General features: G+C 41.6%; 1 protein-coding gene across 4 annotated transcripts in view; it reads right to left on the bottom strand.

Annotated features, from left to right (window-relative positions):
• Positions 1–10,914, bottom strand: part of HYCC1 (hyccin PI4KA lipid kinase complex subunit 1) — a 51,366-nt gene extending 40,452 nt beyond the window's left edge. For all 4 annotated transcript variants that reach the window (XM_054191166.1, XM_054191165.1, XM_054191169.1 and 1 more), the window contains exon 1: positions 10,808–10,914. The gene's annotated coding sequence lies outside the window, so the exon portion shown is untranslated. The remainder of the gene's footprint in view (positions 1–10,807) is intronic.
• Between the last annotated feature and the right edge of the window lie 12,844 nt (positions 10,915–23,758).

Raw genomic sequence — 23,758 nt, 5'->3', positions numbered from 1 at the left:
CCCAAAACTCAAAACCAAATTTAAAATACTGAAATAGAATAAACTATGCTGAGAATCATTATGGTGCAGCTCTTGTTTCAGCGTTGCATGTAAGTCTTGAACCAACCAATGGTCTTTTCAAGAGCACAGAGCATTATTTTGGTAGCAATGGTATGATATCTAGTTCCTTGCCTCCTCAAACTACTTCCGTGCTACTGTAGTGTACCTGGACTAGTAGTTATTCATTTAATCTAGCTGTTTGTGAAGTCTGCTGCAAGTGAATTTTAAACACAAGCTTTCCTTTCTAAGTGAAAATGGCAAGTCATCTCAAGCTAGAGTTTGTTCAGAACTTTCAACCACACATCACAAAGAAAGGCGTCAGGCAATTCAGCTGTTGGAAAGACTCAATGTAAAGCATGCATAAGCAGATGCTGCACAATAGCTTGAGTATGACCTAAAAAGCATGTGGAGAATTGAGCAGAGGCTGTACTTCATCTACGAGCATCAACTGTTAAAGGCACATTTCCAACACCTTCTACCATTACAGCATGTAGTTTCAGCTGGAGCAAGTGGAGAAGCATTTGTCTGACAAGTAGTTTAGCAGTGACTTACCAGAAGAAAAAAGTCTCAGGTCACAAATAAGGACAGGAATTTGAGCATTGAGTTCAATTTTTCATACTCTTCACCTTTTACTTTTTAGTAGCAACATTAAGAATGCAACACTTTTTGGCCAAAACTTCCCAACTCCACTGGCTGAGAATGAAATTTCAGGAGATTCTGCTTATTTCCAACTCTATTCTATGTATCTGCACCTCATTTAATTTGAAAGGCAGAGATGGCTACCTGCAACCTAGGGACTGACTTTAGAAGATACTACACAAGCTTCACATGAGGAAGAAATTTTGTAGCAGCTTGGGACTTCATTTCAACTGAATGTTCCTCCTGCCTCCGTGAAGTGAGACAAGCTCCACAAACTGAGAATTAGGTTGCAAAAGTTACAGATGGTTCAGAAGTTACTTATTTGCCAAAAACTAGTTGTTGTAAGTTCTAAAAACTTTTCAAACTAGTATTAGCAGCATGAAAACCATTTAAAGATAATTCTGTCTGCTTTGAAGTCATACCCTCCTTCACCAGACCGTTGCCCATGTCCAGTTAAAACTTGCCTTTAAAACCTGGACTCCTATTCAGCAAGCACTCATAAGTTTTCATGTACCCACAAATATGAACTATCTTTTCAAAGCATTTCCACTTGTAGCTGAGAAAGTCCAACACATTGCATTTGAAACAAGCATTTATGCTTTTGGCATAAATCCTGGGAAAGGTCAGTGATGTGGATGTCCCAGAAACAGGCTTAAAGAACTTCGTACACTGCAAGAATAACCATTATGGTGTGCTTACCCAGGGCAGATCTACAATATAGTGTACTATCAGACATGATCAAATACAAATGCAATGGAAGGGTTTGATTTTACTTTCACTCCAGAGCATTTATTTTAAGTGAGTACTATGATATGTCCCATCACCCTAACTCTACCAATGCAGCAGCATTAGCATTATTGATAACTTAGTATTTGCAAAGTATTACCTACAGTATATCATTCTAGCATTTCCCCAAAGTTCATGAGAGAAAAGTAGGAACCTCGCTGTTAAGAATACACCAGAGATTTTATAGCAAAAAGAGGTTTATGGTGGCCTATTGATATGTGGTTTAGTAGCTCATTTTGACAGAAAAAAAACTATATGAAGGTGCGTTTTCCAGAGGAGGGGGACATCAATACTGAAAATCTTAGGATTTAGTTTGCTTTGAGTGGTTGGTGATTGCTCCCTGTTAAGTTACAGTATTAAAATGCTCCATCAATATATGCACATAATGCTGTGTTAAACAGCTTCAGGAAAAATATGGCAGTTTTCTCATTCTTCCTCATCCCTTCCTTTCCTCCCCCCACAACAGCCCTCCTGCACAAGCCTGTTACACTCATAGGACTGGACATGTTAATTTGAAAAACATCTCAGAGCATCCAAGAACAACTTTATAAGCAACAAGAAAACATGACTACTTAACTAAATTTTCGAAAAAGTAACAGCAGGACCTACACTTCTGTCTCATTCAGAAAAGGTACATGAAATGCTCTGTGGCTACATATAATTTCAATGTTGTAGTACAGACAAAACATGTGCAACTTGAAGTCTTAGACAATTTACTACCCTGTACGTCTTGCTCTGTATTGGAATTTAAAAAGAAAAAAGTCAAATCCCAAAAGCACAATAGTGGCAAAGCAGAAAAGAGGTGTTAATTGTCTTAAATCGTAGGGCACATTAATTTAGGTTAAATTCATATGAGATGAAGAAGCTCTTAAAGTAAAAAATTCCCACCTCATGAAAGCATCTAAAGTTCAGAATATTAATTATGCCAAGAAAGAAATATAAATCTAATTATTTACATGATTAATTAGTAAATTAATAATTAATGATTACACAGGTTCTAGAGGGACTCTTATTTGAGCAACTCATGTACAGATTTCCAGGGTAAATGGTATCACCAAGTAATCTGCCATTGTTCGTAAGATCAGAAAGTTTCTAATGAATTTATATTGATACCACTTAGGTAGCAGAAAACAGTTTAAGATTAAAAATAACAGAGCATGCATTCATTTTCTTTTCCTGTTTCTTTTTATTTGCATTCTCATTAAATCTCAAGATGTCTTCTGCTCAAGACAGGCCTTATTTCCAAGTGCATTCTTTAAGACCCACATATCTAGTATTTCTAAAATAAGTGAGTGATACTTCAATATTCAGTTACAAATTCAGAGCCCTGGTTTAGAGCACAGACTTCATGATTTAGAGCCTGACAAATATTTCTGTAGCCTAACAACAAAGTGGTCAAAATTTGTTCCTATAATAATCTGAAGTCTACAAACTTGGAACTTGATTTAGTGTATTCTGCTTACAAGCGGCAACTGAAGAGTCACTTGGATGGCAGATGCAATTATGACAATACATGGAAATTGGTCATTGACTACACATGCATTTGGGACACAGTGGACTCAAATGAACCAGAGCTGAACGACATCAATACAGATTAACAACCTTAGGAAGAAACGTGTCATGTTTGTAAAAACTGTCATATCCATAGGAAAGAGGAGTTGCAAAGAACCAAGAGCAAAACAAGCTATACCACATGGGAGAAAAAAACCAAATATAATCTTGGTGAACGGCCACTTTTCAAACAGTATGCACTGCACAACACAAAAAGATCATATATCTACCATTCAAAATCAGTAGACGCAATTAAGGAACCTCTTAAAGGGTAAATGTGGCGTCGTTTGGTTTCTGTTTCATCACTTCGTTAACTTCCTATTCACACTTTTATCAGTTCCTCTTTTTACTGTACAAGCAGGGACCTTCTTTTAGGTGTTCCTTTTTCCCTTGATATCAAGTATACCCACATCCTACTGCTGCTACTGAATTTATACAGGACTTTATTTTCCCAAACCTAAAAGCAGTTGTAAATTATTAAGTTAGTCCTTGTTGCTGTTTCACTGGATTGCAACTTTGTGAATATAGGGGAACAATCATCCACTTCTCTGCCAGCATAGGACAAAACATCTAAGACACTTTTAGATACCACTAAAATGGGAACAAACCAGAGATTTTCATTACTTCCTTAAGGAATGAATGAATGTATGCATTATGTATGCAAAGGAACTGCACGGTTTAAAGATGCTCTCTGATTATGTCAAGTTTCAGCTGGAAAATCCTTATCAGTTTTCCCTGTACAGCTATAGCTTGCCAGTAACAACAGTTTGGGATAAAATACCACTGCACAAAACATCATTACATTCTAGTAAGAATTCTTGGTAATCAGTGCAAATGCACATGCTTCAGACACTCAAATTTTGGCATAAGACAAAAAGAATAATATTGAAAATATGTATGCCAAACAAAAGTTTCTAAGGCAGAAAAAAAAATTAAGAGTAGCAGAGATTGCTAATGTACTCAGTCAATCTAGCATGATGCAGAAGTGCTGGAGAAGTAGTTCTGCTATATTTGCACACATTACTGAAAATTCAACAAAACATCAACCAATCCTAGCTGAAACAACAAAATTCTGATACTTCAAGCAGTACCATTAAATTCCCTGCAAAACAGATGTTCCCTTTGTTGTGTTTCACTAAGTAACATGACAATTTGATTGTCTGAAGTATAGTGTCTCATCACAACATCACTGTGGTGAAAATACCCATCCTTTTCAGTACTGACAAAAAATGCTGCTGAGAAAACAGGAAGGGGGGAAAGACACTTGATTTTTTTTCCCCCTCAGCTTTACAATTAAATGTAAATCACATTCTCTCAAGACAGGCAGGAATTGGTAAATACTATACCAGCACCAGCAAAGCTACAGAATGTGTAAGGAGACGTGCAGAATTACTGTCAAAAGCCTCTCACCTGCTCCTCTGGCTGCTGCACTGGGAATTTAGTTCAAAGCAGGAAAAAAATGCAGGAGCCTATTAGTCTTTCTAGACCTGACACATGGAGTCAATATAATTGGGAGAATGAGAGATGTGAGTGGAAAGACTACAGTTTATTGAGCCTAAAAGCTGTAACTGAGTAAAAGCAGTAGCATGTCTGCAGCACATGACATGAAGCAGGTAGGTATTTTGGCACAACCTAAAGAAAGGCATTAAGAAAGGTATTATTTTAACTGAGTAGACAGCAGTTGGTTGAGCCAGATGTGCTACTAACCACAGACTGTAGGAGAGAATACTCAGAATTTCACCGGCAAAATCCAGTGTAAAGTTACTGAAAGGAACACAAAATTGTTGCTTTAGAACTAAGTACCAAGAGCTAAGGAACTCCTTACTATCATTCCTCCTCATGCTTTAAAAAAATTTCCCTTCATCAGCCTAACACAAAATATATGACATTGCAGTCTGATTTTGCAACCTACTTCAGCTCTGGAAGAGTAACACGATTTCCCTCAGGCAGCAAACACTGAGCAGGAGTGTTACTGGTGAAAAACTTTTTCATTTTTTACCTGAAGATCCTATAGCCTGCTTTCTCAGATAGAGATGTTATTATAGCATACCCACAATGACTTACATGATAGACTTTGAAAATATTCACAGTAACCTAATTTTCAGAGGTGGTGGGTGGTATTAGAAACCTGTTAAATGCAGGTTTTTTAAGATTTTTTTAGGTCAACTTAATGCTTTTACCCATATTCCAGTCACTCCCTTTAATACAGCACATACTGTAGGATTAAAAAGAATTTTAAATACAAACCAATTGTCTTTATGTATGAGAATGGGATTCCAGTACTTGAAAACAAACCACAGTGATATAGTGCAGCCTTGTCCATTAACCAGAAGACCTTATATTATCCAGCACTAGCTGCTATACAATACTCAGACTGCTAGACAGCTTAATTATTGAGTATTAGATTTAATTCTCTATCGCATATTTAAAGCGTAACAGGCTTCTTCCCCATTTTCTAAAATAAAAAAAAAAATTGCAATAAAATATAGTAATAGTACTGAATCATGGTGTTTAGTATTAACAAAAATATTAAAGTTGTATGCACTATTCATCAGGTTGAAGTTAATGCCTTGCTGAAGCATAAATATTTATCCAGTGCAAACAGCAGGAAACCTTAGGAGACAGCGTGGCTTTAAGCACTGAAGTGAGTTAATTAGTATCCAGTGCAGCTATAGAGCATACTATGCTATTTTTAATTAAAGGTTAGCTTCCAAATAGAAAAAGTAACAAAATGCAAAAGATACTTTATCTCTTACCTAAGAGGGCAGTCTTCAGTAGCTATCAAAAGTACCCAAAATATACAGTTTCTGTTGCTAAATTTAGAATGAGAGCTCTTATGCCAATCAGGATAGAAAACAAATACTCAGCGACTTACGCGTTAGCAATAGGTGTGTTTTACCACTCAGCTACTATTGCTTTTACCTGAATTTCTTTGCTATACTTTGATTGCTACACAGCATTCCATATCATCAGGGGTTAGAGACAGAAGAACACAAACGTACACCTGTTTTGGAGAGATAACCCCATTCCAGTCTTCCTCTCAACAATCAGATGATTCTCCAGCAATGCCAGTCATATAAAATAAACTTAAGAAATGGTTTTTTGCACGACCTCACTTTTCATGGCATCCTCCATACAGAAAAGTGATGATTATTAAGTATCTGTCCAAATTTCACATGCTTTATTGATTCCAGTTCTAATAAAAAATACTCCTAATAACAACTATTTATCGAACCAACTTCTATTAAATTTGTACATCACTTAGAAGTTACACTGAAGCCTTATATGAAGCCCATAATTCATCACACTGAAACAAATACACCAACATTCTCCCACTTCTGGCACTGCAACGACAAGGCAGTGTCGCATTCAGACAATTTTAGTTCTCACTTGGGCTGCTTTCATTCACTACCTTTCCAGTTGTTACCAAAGCATGGAAGTTCACGTGGGGATGCATCTAAAGAAATCGCCGTAAATAACAGTCGCCCTCTCAGACTAAGCCGACATTCTATTTTTATTCCACTGCTCTTGAACATGGTCCTAATTAGGACAAGGCTTCACAGCAGTTTCACCAGAAGTACAAGAAAACATTTCACACCCTGCACTATTTTAGATGTGCTATAAATTGAAAACTATTATAGTTGTTGGATCTTTCAGATGTTGCTTTTTTTTTTTAATCTAATCCAAGAGTATTTTCATGCTAACAAAGTTCCAGCACAAATACTGATAGAAATTGGATGATTTCAAATAAGTGCAGAAGCATTCCACCACTTAGCCTCATCAAAAACTTTTTAAATTTCACCAATGTTTTTAAATAACTTCAAATATTTTAAGTGTCAGTTATTTATAAAGAAAATCTTGAAAGCATGCAAGAATTTCATCTTAAAAGTGTGTGCATACACTTACATTTTATAGAGTATAGGGAAGATTCTGATCAATGCAGGAACTAATAAAACATTTTAAGGGCATGCAGAGTTTCAGCAACCTAGAAGCTTTAAACTGGGCCTCGCAGCAATACACAGTTGCTACATATTCAAAACATTTTCATACTTTAGTACTCCTTGTACTGACACAGCTTTCAGTCTTTATCCCAACACCACTTTGTTATTGCCTTCCAAGATTATCTCAAGAACCATTTCAAATAAATTAATCCAATTTAAGTTCCTAAATAAATGATGACAATAAAATAAGATTTTAATTCCAACACATTCTCCACTCCCAAATACGCATTTAATATGCTACTGTTTCAATTCTGGCAACTGAGGACAGCGAATTGCCAAAAGGGCCATTTTTTTGGAAAGAAAGAAAATATGGATTTAAAGAAAAGATATCATGCCTACAATTTTCATTAAGGTGGGTGTTTGTTCTTTATCTTTATACTCACATAATTAAGTGGAACAGCACTAACAAATCAAAAGCTGTAATTTTGTTGAGCAGGAAAACTACCAGATTCCAGTAAAACAACAAATACTTTCAAGTACATCCTACCAAGCACAAAGCAACACACTGAAAAACACTGCATATAACATGCAGGTTTTAAGCATATGGTATTTTCATAATACCACCGAAGAAGTCTTAGAAATTACACAGAGGCACTCAGGTCATCAAGCTATTACACCTCAGACAACAAATACAAATTTGCAGTCTTCAGATTTTCTAAAGTGTAAGAGATTCAGACTGTAGTTCTCCTAACTTCAAAGAAGACAAGAGCATACACACAGTGAAGGCTGTATCACCAGGCTTCTCATTCCCTATACAGTATGACAGATCTCCTGCTTCAACTTCATGCGTATTGCTCCTGGAAGACTGACTGCTTGGTAACTGGTAACACCGTAAGTAACACACGAGTGCAGTGATTCATACATATAATCTCTGTCTGTGCTAACAATACCACCCGCACAAATCCTATGGCAGACTTAAGCATAAGCTTTGTACCCAATCTTGCATTTGTGAGAGAGGAAGCATGCCAGGTTATGTACAGAGCGTACTTGTCTAAGTGAAGGCTTGGGAATGAAACCTGACCTGGTGATCCACCCAACGGATTTAAGTCTAAGCTGTTCCTGATATAGGCTTTGTATGTTTGCAGAGTGCCCAGGTGATCCCTGTTAAGAATCCAAGTGCTACTGTATTTTAATATTCTGATCAACATAAATATTTAAGCCTCATGAAATTTAATTTGAAGGCCTCGGTTATGAAGGGTACTCCACAGGCTCTTAGTCCCAAAGGAAAGCCTGGGAACTGTGACTTTTACAAATCATGCAGATTTCTCAAACTATGCATCTTCCACACAACCCAAGGCGAAACAGTGTCACACTGGGCCATAAAATGTATGTTTATTTTTTAGTTAAAATAGACACACATAAGCCAACATTTGATAACTAATAATATAAGTTTCCAGAAGGAACAAGGTGATTTTCACATTGCATGTGTTAAAGTCAATGACAGGTTAAGAAAATACCTAATATTTACTTTAAGGCAGGATTTCACAAAAATGCATTTCCTGACACGAACATACAGAGAGGTTCAAGATACTGCTTTTTTACACTAACATGTACTAAGAATTAGGCTTTAACTCAGCGATTTACTATTAGTTTTGATATAGTCATAACATATGCATCAGTAAATGGTCTTTTCTCACAGCTTAGCCCTATTGTGTTAAGTAAAATGTAGATGACACATACCATTTGTACTGCCTAGCCTTGCAATATCTCACGCACATTCTTGTTTGCAATGCAAGTCCTTGCAACATTTGAATCCCAGTGACTTAACTACCCAGCTATGCCTGTGAACATGTCTACCATGGACTCTCAAGTGAAAGAAAACCCTCCCATTCAGGAGACTATGGCTGAAGTTCAACACAATTCTGCCCATGAAAGCCTTTTTCCTTCTAAGAAGCATTCTGAATAAAACCTTTAAAACAGCTCAAGACTGAAAGGAAGTGAATTGCTACAGTTAAAAAATCATCCAAAGCCATACTGAACTTCCCCAAAATTGTCACCCCTCTGATAAAAGGCCTGTTAAAAGTACCTTGTCTCACAAAGAGATTATCACAGAAGAGAAGCAGCTGAGTTTTGCATTTCAAAAGTAATATTTTCATATTGTCTTCTTACTCTAGAGGAATACACCCAAGAACAGTGCCAGATGGATCTAAAACTCAACTTCAAAGTACATTACTTTTACCGAAAGTATTTCACTAGTGAAATAGACTGGAAGTTAATTTGTCCAAGCTTTACAACACTATTTACTTTTCACAACATAAAAGAACTTGTTGGAAGGTGGAGAGGACAAAAAAAGGAAGCCACTCTCATAGAGGAAGGCATTCTGTGAAAAGCACAAGCTTTTGAAAAGACGCAGTAGCATCTAGCTGCGTTATTGGAGGGCTAAACTGCAGAAAAGCCTTTTAGATGCAATGAAAAGCAATCACCAATGTCATTCTACACTTTGCTACATAAAACTGCTTTTTGCTTCTTTGCAGTGTCATTCGTTAAAGTTGCCTTTAAAAAAAAACTAATCATCAAATCTAAATTTGCAGCTAATGATACCTAACAGCAATCACTTAAGAGAAACTTTCCTATTTTGTTCTTCTCGCTCACTAGCAGCGTATGTTAAAAATTATGAAAGATCAATGCTAACAAGACTTAATAATCCTCTAGTACACAAATCTTTTCCTCGTGGACTTAAGACTTGAGGAGCTTTTTTGGGATAGCGTTAGAATTCAATCGGACAGGAAACAAGCGTGATGGCTTTGGGGATTACAGGGAACAAGACAAGCCCACGGGCACTGCCTCTGCTTTTACCGTTACCTTTAAACCACAAAGCAGATGGAAAGCTCCTTCACTTTAACGTGCGTGGAGTTCCGTAAGGAAGCCCACACAGGCACAACCCCCTGCAGTCTGCGGCGCTTCCTACTTACAAACCTCAACCGCAAACTCTCAGCGATTCTAACTGTTGCTGCCACCTCTCGCATCCCTACCCGCGGACACCGAACTCAACGCGGCAGGGAAATAACAAAAAAAAAAAAAACTACAGAAAAGGTAGGTTAGAACGAACGTATTTCACAGCACGCCACTAAACTATCTCCTAAATCCTGCCAGGAGCAGGCAGAGGCGCCCAGCAGCGGGGCGGGAAGCCAGGCACCGGGCCGGCTGCCCCCTGCTCCGGGGAGCGGAGCGGCAGCAGCTCCTTTGTCTCGCCCTCAGCCCGCACCCCCGGCTGCCTTCTCCCGGCGACACCAGTGACGGTTGCCCCGCCGAGGCCGCCGCTTCCCCCGCCTCTGACCTCCCCGATGGCCGCCCGGGAGCCGAGCCGAGAGCATGGGCGCGGGAAGGACCCCAGCAGACGGCCAGAGGCGGCCGGGATGCCGGCGGCGCCCCGGGGGGAACCGGTGGGAAGAGCGAGGTGAGGCTGAGGCTGGTCCCCAGAGCGCCACACCGCGGCCCCGCTCACCCCCGCCCCGCACCGGGGGCAGACACCGGCTCTCCCCCGGCAAGGCGAGAGGGAACCCACCGAGCCCTACCCTGCCCCTGCACCACCCCCGGGCACCGGCCCTACCCCCGGCCCCGCCACGCCGACTCTGCCGCCCCCGCCCCGCGCGCGAGCCCGGCGGTTAACGGCCGCTCCAGCCGCGCGCCGACGGTTGCCACCGGGGCGGGGGCTCTACTTCCACCGGCCGTTAGTTGTGCTCAACGGCCGCTAAACCGTCCCGGCGGCGCCGAGGAAACCGGCAAACCGTCCGCCAGCTCCGCACAGGAAAAGTTGGCCTCCGCGAGGGCGGCCGGTAAGTCGCACTCACCCGCTCCCGCCCGGCGACTCCGGCTCCGCCGCCGCTCAGCGGAGTTACTCGCCCCGGCGGGAGCGACAGCGGGGAGGACGGGCGGGCAGCGGCAGGGACTGGCACCGCCCGCCACTGCCTGGCGGCGGCCGCGACCAATGAGAAGGCGAAGCGCGGTGACGCCAACCAATAGGATGGCAGAGCGGACCGTGCGGGCGCCCGCGCCCTCCTCTCCCCCAATGGGTGGTGCCGGCGCGCTCCGAGGGCGGGGCCGGGCGGGTAGAGGGGGTGGAGGCAGACGGTCTGTCAGGGCGCCCCGGGGGGAGGCGGGCGGGTGCCGCCGCGTCCCGTTGCCGCAGGCCCGGAAACGTGAGAGGCAGCGGCAGCCCCGGGGAGGGGGTGGAAACGAGTTATTGTTTCCCCGCCGGGGCTGAATCGGGAACGTGAGTGCAGCAGCGCTAGGCGCGGGGTAAGCTGAGGCGGAGCAGCGGGGCGCTGAGGTGGACGAGGGGGGGTCCTACCCTGCCGGGAGCTGCTGCCTCCGGGGCTGCGGGAAGGCCCCGCTCTCGGAGCTGTCCTGCGAGGGATGGTGGAGGCTGTCGGGCAGGACGAAACGGGCAGCGGCAGCGCTTGGGATGGTTTTGGGGCAGCCGGCACCAAAGGCGTGTGTTTTACCGTTGTCCGACCCCCCGCCCCCCACCCCCGACTCCCCGGCTGCCGTCGCTTAGAAACAAAAATAGAGCTGGCGATAGGCCGACTAATGAGGCTATAAAGCAAACTAAAGTCTTTTAACTTCCCCAGCCCCAACAAAGGGACGATTATACTGGCTGACAGTTCCACAAGGGATGCTTCCAGGCACCGTAATGAGAATGCCTCATAATGGAATGCCCCTTAATTTTTATCAGGCGTGCCTTTATTATTATTTAGATACCGGATTCTTATCAGCCTTCCCAAAGTGGAGCAATTGTGGGCAAGTCTCATTCCACAGCACTCTAAGGCCTTTTTCAATTACAAGTACTTTTCATTTTTTCACAGTTTTTTTTTTCCTCCTGACTTCATCCTCGGATTGCTCTGAAGAATGAACTTGAAATAAAACTGAATACTGCATAATTAACTACTTTTTGTTTTAATTAAAGTTCAGTTTACATTTGTTGTTATGGCCAGGGTTTCTTTGCAAGTATGCTTTGAGGATTATGTTTTAATCCTCAGAAGCACATGCTTACAGTAATCTTCAGGATTAATAAAGATTAAATTAATCAGTAATCTAATTGCTGTGTGGTGAAACTGAAGCAAGGAGGTTGTGATTTGGTCAGTGTCAAATACCATGTAATGGCAGCACCCGAATTAGCTCCACCAACACTGTCACAAAGCCTTGTCCCATACAATTACTCATTTAAAACCCCAGGTTTTTGTGCCTTATTAGTCTTAATTTCCTAAATGACTCTGTACAGGCAGATAATGCCTTCACACAAAAGTTTATTGGCTTCTCTGGAGCCTTGAACCTGAGAAAATGGCAGGTTCAAAGCATTTCTTCAAGATTTCCTGGCCATCCTCTGTGTGTACGTGCGTCAGTATCTTTCTGTCTAAGCTGTATCTGGACTTGTGCTATTGTACTATTCACTTCCATAGGTATCCAGTATCATTTTAATTTATTGACATTAAAATGTATGGGTTATTTTCAAGGACCTTTTATAATACAAATTATAATACATAAAATCAGCTTTTAGAATATAAATGTCTGTCTTACTAAGCCATTTGTCTTTAGAATACTCCCACTGTGTTACGGTCTAAATTCATTCTGGCATCAGTTTCTATGACACTGGATAAAATAGGTCTGTTTTCCTGAAGAGAAAGATGATATTAGTTCTGACAAAGGTGTAAAAGAGCTTTATTATTTTACTAAGATGAAGGGAGACAATTAAATGCCATAATCTTAGGAACAAGCAAATGGAACTTTATGAGTGAGATAATAAATTTCTACCTCAGAAAGAACATACATCTGAATCACAGCCAGAATACTTAATGGTTTGGCGGTTTTTTTAGGCTCTTTATCTGAGTTTTGCTGCATTTCCACCACTATTTATGCCAAAACCAGTGCAGCCATACACAGCTCCCATCACAATGTCTTTCCCACCTTGCTGCCTGCACCTATTCCTGAGATCCTTCTGGGTTTTGTGAACCAGCAGTTATATAAAACACCAATTCAGTTTGAAGAGAACTGAGTGGGGGCGGGGGGGGAAAGTTTTTAAAACACGATTCCATTCCCTGAGCTGGTTTACCGCTTGATCCTGCAGTTCGGGGTGCAACAGGGACCAAAGAATAAGAGATGGGAGCCAAGACGGAGCAGTGCAGGAGGAGTTTGTTCCTGCATCCTCAGACCCAGCGTCAGGAGGGAGACCGGGTACTGCGGGGACTTGTGACACAGATGACATACTCAGTGACCCTGGTAATTGCAAAGAGGTGTACTGAGATCATACTGCCATTAGTTGTTAATTTTACTCTTATTGATGTGTTGTGACTCCTAATGATTAGTAAAAGTAATGAATCATCCGCAAACAAAAGGCAGGGAAATTGTTCGCACACAGCATATGATATACCTTAACAGTTCTGCAGTGTCAGGTCACCTTATCAAAAGAAAACAGTTCATCTCATATTACTTCCACAGATTTTAGTAACTCCTAAATTCTTTTAGTATTTCAGGCATTCTTACTACATTAACCTAAATTATTTGAAATGTACAAAACCATATGCAATACATATTTTTTTTACTGTTTATATTTCTGTGCATATATGTGTACATCACTTACTGCCTTTTAGTCTTGTGTTTATGGCAGGTTTTTTGCCGTTAGCAATCCATTTCAAATTGCCCTCTAAGAGGAGGGCTACAAGGAATCAGAACTTTTCCACTTCCCCAGCAGTCAGGGCTGCTCACTGTTGTTTCAGAAACAGAATTTCCAGGGAGCAGTTTCTTCTGGTTTTCATAAAACGTTCTCATCGCTCAGGAACATAATTTGGAACCTACAGCTTCTGCCTGCTTCATTATTTTTGGTCTGCGCCTCTTCATTATAAGTTCTTATATTTAGATAGCGAACTATAATAGGGATGTAAGCTGCTTTAAAAATAGAAATCCTTGATAAATAAATACTTAACAACTGTAATCTCTGTCATATGACCACGTTCTGAAAGCTCAATTCAACACACAGTCCATTTTTAAAAGACGGCGCATCTGGACCTTGGGGGAAAAAATAGCAATTATTTCCAGTCATCTGATCTCATACCAAATCCGCAGCCTGTATGGCACCGGGAAGGGCAGTGAGACAGAACTCCAGAAGTGACATTTTCTTGGTCCTGTGTCCCAGTGCCAGCCCAGGCCAGGCTGGTTGGGGCTGTAACAACCACAGACACTGGTAGATGGACGGTAGCACCTTTGTGGAGCAGCCCTTCTGCTTCGGTTAGGACGGAGTCAGGCTAGATGCAGGATTAAAGAGTGGTCCGTAGTCTTGATTAGAAATTCAGCTGACATTTTCAAAGATGCCCAGAACTCGCATTGCTCTCCTACAGAGCCTTTGATAACTCCACTAATTGGGAAAACAAGGAAGCGTCGAGTCGTTCCTCAAGTCATCAGAGTTCCAAGATGTTTGTATCAAACGCAGAGGGCTCTGCCTGGTCTGACATCCTCCATGAAAACAGTTTCAGTAGCCAAAGCATGTAAAAAGTCAGGGAGAAAAGTAAGAAAATCATGCTGACCTAGGAAAAAACCCAAACAGATATTCTGAAATTTCCTTTCAAATAGAAATAAGAAGTCAACACTTTCTGCAAAAACACAAATTCTGCAATTTTTATTTTGAGAGCACTGAAACAACTGACAAATAAAATATTTTGACAGTGTCAGCTGTTTAGTTTTGACTTATGATTTCCCTCTTAATATTGTAGTTTCAAGTATGAATAAAATATTTTGATAGCTTTCTCTTGAAAACATAAATGAAACTGATATCTTCCCAGAAAAAGTTATGCTTTATTAAATCCATGTTTTGACAGAAAATTGCTCCAGCAGAAAGCTCTTTGCTAGATCTTCCAGGAAAGTGAAAAATCACTAACATCTGTTTGCCTCTGAAACACTGAAGATCTCTCAGTCTCAGATTTCTCATATTATCACAAAACACTTTAAAGGAAAATGTTCAAGAAAAAGAGGCCTCTGCGAACATTTTCTTGGTCAATTGATTGAATAAAGTCCTTTTAATAGAACTTCAGATTTAAAAAAATCATACATTGGCATAGAACTATAAAAAAAAAAAAACCCAAACATTTTCTTTACTTCATAATTTATTATAAGTTTTATTTATTCTAAATAAAGATAACTTTTATTTTATGCTTTTTACTGACCTGGAGTTCTCCTGGCAACCTGTAGTTTTCCTTAGGTCTCCTTACTCAGCTTTTCTTGGCAAAACTTACACACAAGCATAACACTATTTTTAGTGTGCTAGCCTTAGTCTGCCAATATTATGAACAAATATTTAATATAAAACCACTACAGTAGAATTAAAACCAAAATAATTAATTTATTCTACTATTCAAAGGCTTTCCAGAAGTTTAAATTCACATAACTTGAATTTAAAGCCAAGTTTGACCTGCTGTTGAAGGCCAGTTCTCTAAACAATATGTTCCATATTAGTATTTTGCACTAAGGGATGATGTTTACAACACTAGAAAATAAAATATAATAGCTTCTGATTTTGATTAAATTTTAAGGAGAAGCTACTATGAGCATTTGATAACCGAAAAAGCTTCTGCTTATTGTACCACTAACAGAAGGCAAAATTTAAAAAACACAGCAACCAAATCATAATAAACATCAGTAACGCGTAAACTAGCCTTAATACTTGAGAGGCAGGAAATTCATTACTTCTTCCTCACACTTTAAAAGCAGAGGTTAAAAGCACGTATGTAAGTTTGTAAGCACAGCAGATCACAGGATTAATTGTTTGAGGAGGAAAGACACGAGGGTTGCATCAAAGCCTACATAGTCCAGAACTCTAGAAACAAGCCCTCGAGGTGAAGGAGGGCAAAAGGAGAACTACGTGGAGATTGCTCTCATAAGAAGTACAGCTACACACATGGCATCACAACAGAATGAGAACACAAAGGCTGCTTTTAGGACGGGGAAGGTAGAGGAAGGTAGAAGAAGGTGGCAGGGGTCCACCACAGCCATCCCTGCTCAGCTAAGTACCAAAGGAAAAGCTGCTAACCACCAGGCCTTTTATGCAACATCCCTACATTGGTATTAGCAGCTCAATTAAAGTATCACAGCTCTTTTAATTATCACAGCTGAGCTGGATTTCCTCTCCCTAACCACAGCTGTTTGTGGTGCCTGACTGGGGGGGTTCCTTCTCGCTGTATAAACAAGGAGGAGCAGGGAGGGCTGGTGGGGATGCTGTGAAAGTAAAACGGAAGAAAAAAAAAAAAGATTCAAGGCAATCCAAAGACTTTTTCATTTTCACGGTTCTTCAGGCGCTCGCTAATTGTTATTCCTACAGAAAATTCCTCTCCCAGCCCATGTGTGCCTGGGCACATTCACGGTGTTTTGAAAGTGTGTATTTATTGTCTTGCAGCTGGACTATAGAAAATGAAGAGCTCAGTTTACGAGGGCTGTCAGACAAGCCCACCACCCCAGGAGCTGCGTATTCTTTTCAGAAGATGCTTACAGTCATGAGTTGTCTCCTAGTGAGCAAACCAACCCTGTGTCCCACCCTGCTCCCCGAGGGTCCCGGGGGCTCCCCCATGAGAAGCCCTGTCCCCCCGGGTCCGTGCCAGGTCAGAGCCGCTCTGCAGCCCGGGTGGTGCTGGGTGTGTAGGAGGGTGGCCAGGCTGTGCTCACCGCTTCCTCCCTCGGCATGTGGTTAAGCTGATGAAGAGGGTGCGGTTGGGCTCAGAGCCACCAGCTGACATTTCATTAGTGCTTACTCTTGGGTCATGTTTGTCAGCTTTTCCTTTGAATCACAAGAGCTAGAAGGACACGCACACACTTCTATAATGGAAGCCATCCCTTCTGATGTAATCCCATTAGCCCCCCAAAACAAGGCGCTAGATCTGAGTCTACCAAGTTTGTGTGTTTTCTACTAGCCCAGAGAAGAAGCTTGATGTCAGAATCATAGAATGGTTTGGGTTGGAAGGGACCTTAAAGATCACCTAGTTCCAACCCCCCTGCCACGGGCAGGGACACCTCCCACTAGACCAGGCTGCTCAAAGCCCCATCCAGCCTGGCCTTGAACACTTCCAGGGTTGGGGCATCCACAGCTTCTCTGGGCAACCTGTTCCAGTGCCTCACCACCCTCACAGGAAAGAATTTCTTCCTAATATCTCATCTAAATCTACACTCTGTCAGTTTAAAACCATTACCCCTTGTCCTATTGCTACACTCCCTGATAGAGTCCCTCTTTATCATCTTTATCCCATGTTTCCTGTAGGCCCCTTTAAGTACTGAAAGGCCACTATAAGGTCTGCCTGGAGCCTTCTCTTCTCCAGGCTGAACAAACCCAACTCTCTCAGCCTGTCTTCATAGCAGATGTGCTCCAGCCCTCTGATCATCTTCATGGCCCCCTTCTGGACTTGCTCCAACAGGTCCATGCCCTTCTTACATTGGGGGCTCCAGAGCTGGATGCAGTACTCCAGGTGGGGTCTCACCGGAGCGGAGTAGAGGGGCAGAATCACCTCCCTCGACCTGCTGGCCACACTGCTTTTGATGCAGCCCAGGACGTGGTTGGTTTCTGGGCTGCGAGCGCACATTGCCGGCTCATGTTGAGCTTCTCATCAACCAACACTCCAAGTCCTTCTCCTCAGGGCTGCTCTCCATCCATTCTCTGCCCAGCCTGTATTTGTGCTTGGGATTGCCCTGACCCACATGCAGGACCTTGTACTTGGCCTGGTTGAACTTCATGAGGTTTGCACAGGCCCACCTCTCCAGCCTGTCCAGGTCCCTCTGGATGGCATCCCTTCCCTCCAGCGTGTCAACTGCACCGCACAGCTTAATGTCATCGGCAAACTTGCTGTGAATGCACTCAATCCCACTGTCCATGTTGCCGACAAAGATGTTAAACAGCACTGGTCCCAATACTGACCCCTGAGGAATGACACTCGTCACTGGTCTCCACTTGGACAACGAGCCACTGACTGCTACTCTTTGAGTGGGACCATCCAGCCAATTCCTTATACACTGAGGGGTCCATCCATCAAATCCATGTCTCTCCAATTTAGAGATGAGGATGTCATGCGGGACAGTGTCAAATGCCTTGCACAAATGCTTTCCTTTGTCCTGCTTGGACACCCTGACACCTGGCCTGTGTTAGTAAACCCTTAGCACATGTGCTGTGGTTGGTTCCATACAGAACCAGTGAAAGCAGCCCTGAAAGGCAGCATCAGTGTGTCTGTACAGCAACACCTTTTTGGTCTGACCCAACTCAACTCCCATGGCACCATCCTGCTCCCAGCTGTAGCTCTTCCAGGGTAGAAGAACCAGCACTGTTCTGAAGACTCCACATTTCAAGCAGTTTCCCTCGGGAAAGTTAAGGCTTCAGCTACATTACTAAGTTTCATAACCCTGAGAGAGGATAATGTCTATTTTAAAGCAGACAGGGTGACAAATCACAGGGCTAAGCTGCAAGGGAGACAGAAGGTAGGCATTAGGAAGTCCTGTTCTAACTATACAGATAGCACTGCAACTGGAGCAGATCGCTGGAAGAAAATGTGGAATTACCATCATCTCCGTTTTTTAAGAACAATTTAGGTATATTTGACCCTGCTTTAAGACAGATACAGCGAACTGAATGATATCTCTTCATGATTATCTTCTGGTCTTCTGGGCTTTTATCAGCCATGCTGATATTCCCTCCTCTCAAAGTAATGGGTTACAGACTGAATATTTTAAGATTTAAGTGAAACTCAGAGTGCTAAATTACACTGTTATAAAATGCTTTTAGAATAAGTATGGGAACTCTGTTAATGGGAACATAAGTATTCTTAAATAGGAATATGCCTGTAACAAAAAGCTCACATATTTGAAGCAAAATCCAAAGCAAACATGAGGTATGTAGTTACCTTTGTTACCTTTTCTGATAGTTTAAATCTAAATTTTTATATTTGCTTTTGTAGTTGATAGCTATATCTTTCCAGTTCTTAAAATGCTACTGTCGGGTTTTTTTACAGTTTGTTTGCATTATTAACTTTGATAATAAACCGCCCTATGTTTCCTGAGGATAAAGACATGCTTTTTTCCCCGGTTCTATACTACTTTGACAGTGCCTAAATGAGACGATAACTTACAAACAAGTGCATTCTTTGCATCCCCCTTGTTACCCCATTTATTTTAATAGAATCTTATGGGGCTTTTCTGATATTTTGTCTGAGATGGTTTTGCTTACTCAGAACAGCCAGACAGATGTCTGTTCTTGCTCTGTCAAGAGCGTCAGCTGCTTTGTTTTGATTAAATATTTTGTTTTCCTGCCAGCAGAGAGCCTTTCCACTTGGTCAAGGACAAAATTCCAGCCAACGCTTTTTTTAAGAATGTGAACAATGAAAAAAATCTTGCCAATAAGACTTGCTTTCCTCTTAATGTGGGAGGTCACAAATTTGGTCTAATCATTTGGCCATTTTCCTTAGAATTTATAATGTGACTTGCTTCAGCCTCAAAGACTGGACTAAGGAGCAGAAGCAGACTCTTAAGTTAATCAGGCCATTAGTGTTCTGCTTTCTTGCTGTCTACTTCCCCAAAGCCTGACATTTTAAAGAAGAAAAACTTATTATTCATAGGGCTATAAAAGAGAACATTCAAATTATGGACTTATTATTTGATATAGCTGCACCCTGTTGATTTTTAGAAGTCACATTTCAGCTCAGCAGCTTTCTTGCTTCACTCGGCTCTGCTTGTGCTCTATTTTATCTGATGACATCTTACATGTTATCATTCTGTCATGAAGAACACAGGTGTAGCACCGGCTGATACTAGATATGTATCATGTATTCGATCAACACTGTTCGGACTTCCAAGGTGGGGAAAGGTGTTTGATATTTCTTTTCTACGCCAGAAGTTCATGACCTTGCCTGAGACATTCAGACCAGCTATTTAACAATAGCTAAACATATTTTCAATATGTTTTTCAAGTTCTTTTGTAGATGTGCACGTTGCAGCCTTGCAGCCCTTGTGCATGTAAAACTGCCAGTGACTGATTATCTCTTGCCTTTTCTCGGGATTTGTTCTCTGTTGGAGAGATTAAAATTATACCTAGTAACAATACAGGGTTGTGGATTTAATCACCACTCAACAACCATCACTCACTCAGGCAGCTGTGAACCTTAAAACTCACTGGACGCCCAGCAGCTCAGGTGCTGACAGGTGGGGAGAGATTAATTCTTGGTAAAAATGAAGTAGGAGGATTTGGGTTTTCCTTTGGAGAAATTACTTCTACAGAGGATTGAGGGTGGAGGGGGGAGTATAACAGAAAGGGTGTGATGCCTTTGAGCAAGGGGTGTCATACAAATTTAACTATATAGTCAAAAAAAAAAAAAGAAGCAGTTGACAAACTGAGTTTTGCATGCATGTCTGCCCGTATATATCTGTATTTATGGCCACCTTCAAAGCATTTAGACACCACTGCCATGGACCACAGCCTGGTGTGACCTGACTGTTGACTGTGTTTTAACAGTCACCATGTTTTTCAAAGCATTGTAGAAATGAAAAACTCTCTGTAAATGCTAAGCATCGAGAGAACTACCTTGTTTTCACAGAAATAAAGTCTCTTATAGCAAAGCTTTTTTCCTGCCTTGGCACAGGAGGTCTCATCACCAGTATCCCCAGCAGTATTCTCCATTGTCATGATGACATCTACTGGAGGGGATAGGGTTCAACACAGATTTCTCTGTCCAAGTGTTGAATGCTTCTAACATCAGCAGGGTTGGTGCAAATTCGCATACTGGGAACTACTACGGTATTGAAATGCATGGAAAGCAACATGACAGTCTTAGCGTTCTAGATATTTTAAATTGCAGCTCCCTCAAGAGACACATAATAAAAAAGGATTAGAGGAAATGATTCAAACCTCATATAGTATGTGTAAATAAAAATGGCCCAGCCAGATAATTTCAAATTATACCATGAAAAGCAAATAAACTTGTCAAATATCTCTGGAAAGATACAAATAAGCATTGACTTTAGAAGAATACGTATTATTGTGGCACTCCAAAGATACGCAAATCTGAAACATAGGCTTGTTAAAAACACCAAGATATTAGAAATTAGTTACGCAAAACAGTATAAATTGAAAATATATGCAACACTTTACATGTGAGGCTTTTAATTTTCTCCACAATAAAAATACCATATGTTTGCATGAAGAAATAGTGTCTGTTCTTGCTACATCTTCACTTCATATTTGCAAATGCAAACAGATCTTCACAATAACTGAAAAGAAGAACTGAGAATGAATATGTCTTCTGAAGCATCATATCTAACTTCTTTTGTTGGACATGAGTTTCTGCAATTTGCTCAAATGAAACTGGAGTTGCCAACCATTTGAGAGGCTTTCTCAAAATTTTGCAGGGAAGTACACTTGTTTTCCTTTAAGCCCATTCATCTCTGCTAGACTATGGCCGCACTTTTGCAGCCTCCTCCCAGCCTGAGTAGGTCCACTGCCTGCACAAGGGGTGGCGAGTGCCAAGTCTATCTATTGTCCTCTTGTTCGCTCTATTCTGTTCCTTTTCAATGGAGAGCAGCAGAGAATAATGACGTGGGGCAAATCTTGTGTGGTTACAGGTGATATCTGCAGGTTCAGTCTGTGTCTGGGATGGAGAGGGTGCATGTGGATTCTGGCTCTTGCTTCTGAGTAAGTTTATAGAAGTATTTCCCAGGAAAGAAATGCACACAACAGGCCAGATTTTTGCCGTGAAATCAAACCAAACCAGTCAAATAAACTTGCAGCCTAACATTGAATAAACCCAGACTCACTGGGGAAAAGCTAACAAAAAAAAAGGCTTTAATTTAACAAACGAAGGTTGTTTGCCTCCTGGTGTCCCCCTTTCCTTCTCATGCAGGAAGAGAAACAATAACAGGTGCCTGCAGACGAGTGGGTGGTCTGAAACTAATGAATTCTTCAGAAAAATCACAATATACAAAGTCAGGAAATTTTTCCACATGAAGGAAATTCACGGGAACAATAGAGAGAGGTGAGGACAGAAGAATAACATGAAGGAATTGTTGCAGTTGGCATCAGTGGTGAGAGAAATGTGGTGGAAAGCACAGGGAGACGAATTGAGACTAGTGTGGGTATCAGAGGGGGCTCTGACGACAAAGCCCTGGATATTAGACTTGGCAACAGGCGAAGATGCATTGAAGGATTCAAACTGCAAAAATAGCTCTTGCTACCGACAGCAATGGGAGATAATGCAGGACGAACTGGAGAGAAGCAATGTCTGTGGCTGGGAGGCCAAGAAGGAAGAGTATGACACGTGCTGAGCACTTGCTCAGCCTACAAATGGGTCGGAAGCCTGATGTGCCCCTTGTCAAACCTGCTGAGCATGCCTGGCCTGGGTTTCAAGCTGTCTAGAAATCAGAAGAGCATTGGCAAAGTGATATGGTAGCAGGTGCCCGCTGCTAAAAGAAGCCACCTGCTGCCCAAGGTATTCGGGTGGGCAGACTAGAAACGTGCTGTCAATGCCTGGCAGCTTAGAAACGTGCTGAAAGGTACCAGTCACATGGCTGAAAGAAAAACACCACACCCCCAATAAATGAGGTACCTCTATTAAAAAGAAAAAAAAAGATGCTTCAAAAGGATTTCACAAAAGGCTTCTTCTGGCAATTCCAAAGGCTTGGCAATTCCCAATTCCACTTAGCCAACAATTAAGTTAAATCACACTTTTAGGAAACACTTGTACCTTTTCTTTGAAGGACATCCCCTGCATAGCTGGAGTAGCAGTTATAAGAACTACTAGTACACACAAGGATTTAACACCCCCATACATAAAATACTACCCTTAGGAGGACTGTATGTATCAAAAAGGAGGAGACAGAAAAAGGTAAATTCACAGATATGGAGTAGGAAAAAGACATGAAGGGAAGAACATACTCCAATTTTTTTAAAAGGGGAAAAGCTGCTTATTAGCATATCTCTGACCTCAGTCCGAGCAGGTTTCTTCCCACATCCCAAGCCTCTAGCTGTCATCTTTTTGTGTGTGTGTGATGAAATATCATGATGCTTCTGCTTTCTGCTGGGGCCCTGTTTGCACTTTCCAGACTATTAATTATGACTCCCCTAGTCCTACATACATAACTGTACTTGTGTTTTCTCTAGTATCAATGACAGAGATAATGAATGGCCATCTTAAATCCTATCATCTGTTACTTGCATATGAAAGATAAAGATATCTCTAAAACCATGAAACTGTCCACAATTGTCAGGTTTCCCCAAGACCAGGCTTGCCTGGTCTAAGAAGGCTGGAGGTATTTAAATTCTCTTTGCAATCTCTCTCCTGTCTCTGTCAGTTTTTCTCCACAGGGAGCTTCTGAAAGGTGATCTCCCTCTCCTGCGTCTTCTCCAAGGGTTTATAAGTGTTTTGACTCCTTTTGATCTTCAAGGTCTCAGACTGAAGTGTGTTTCTCTTTGGAGACTGCATGCAACATCCCTGAATCCTGATAGTTTCACTCATTATCTTTTCAATGTGAGCTTGTCTGTTCTTATGTGGGAACAATTACACGTTCTTTGTTTGCTCTTCCCACAGCCCCAGGCTGAGAGAGGCAAAGATGAGACACTCAGAATTCATCCTGTACATAAAGTGTTTTCCCTCCGTGATTCAGACATGTATCTTTCATCACGTTGCTTCTCAGGGCTAACAATTTTATTGTGTCTCCTCATTTTTGTCAGCTACCCATTCTAAGCATCCCAAACCACTGCCATTCACACTGCTCGGATCAAAGACCAGCCTAAATGT

This window comes from Rissa tridactyla, chromosome 2, assembly GCF_028500815.1.
Source record: "Rissa tridactyla isolate bRisTri1 chromosome 2, bRisTri1.patW.cur.20221130, whole genome shotgun sequence".
Lineage (NCBI taxonomy): Eukaryota > Metazoa > Chordata > Aves > Charadriiformes > Laridae > Rissa > Rissa tridactyla.
This window is presented reverse-complemented; position numbering and strand designations above follow the sequence as displayed.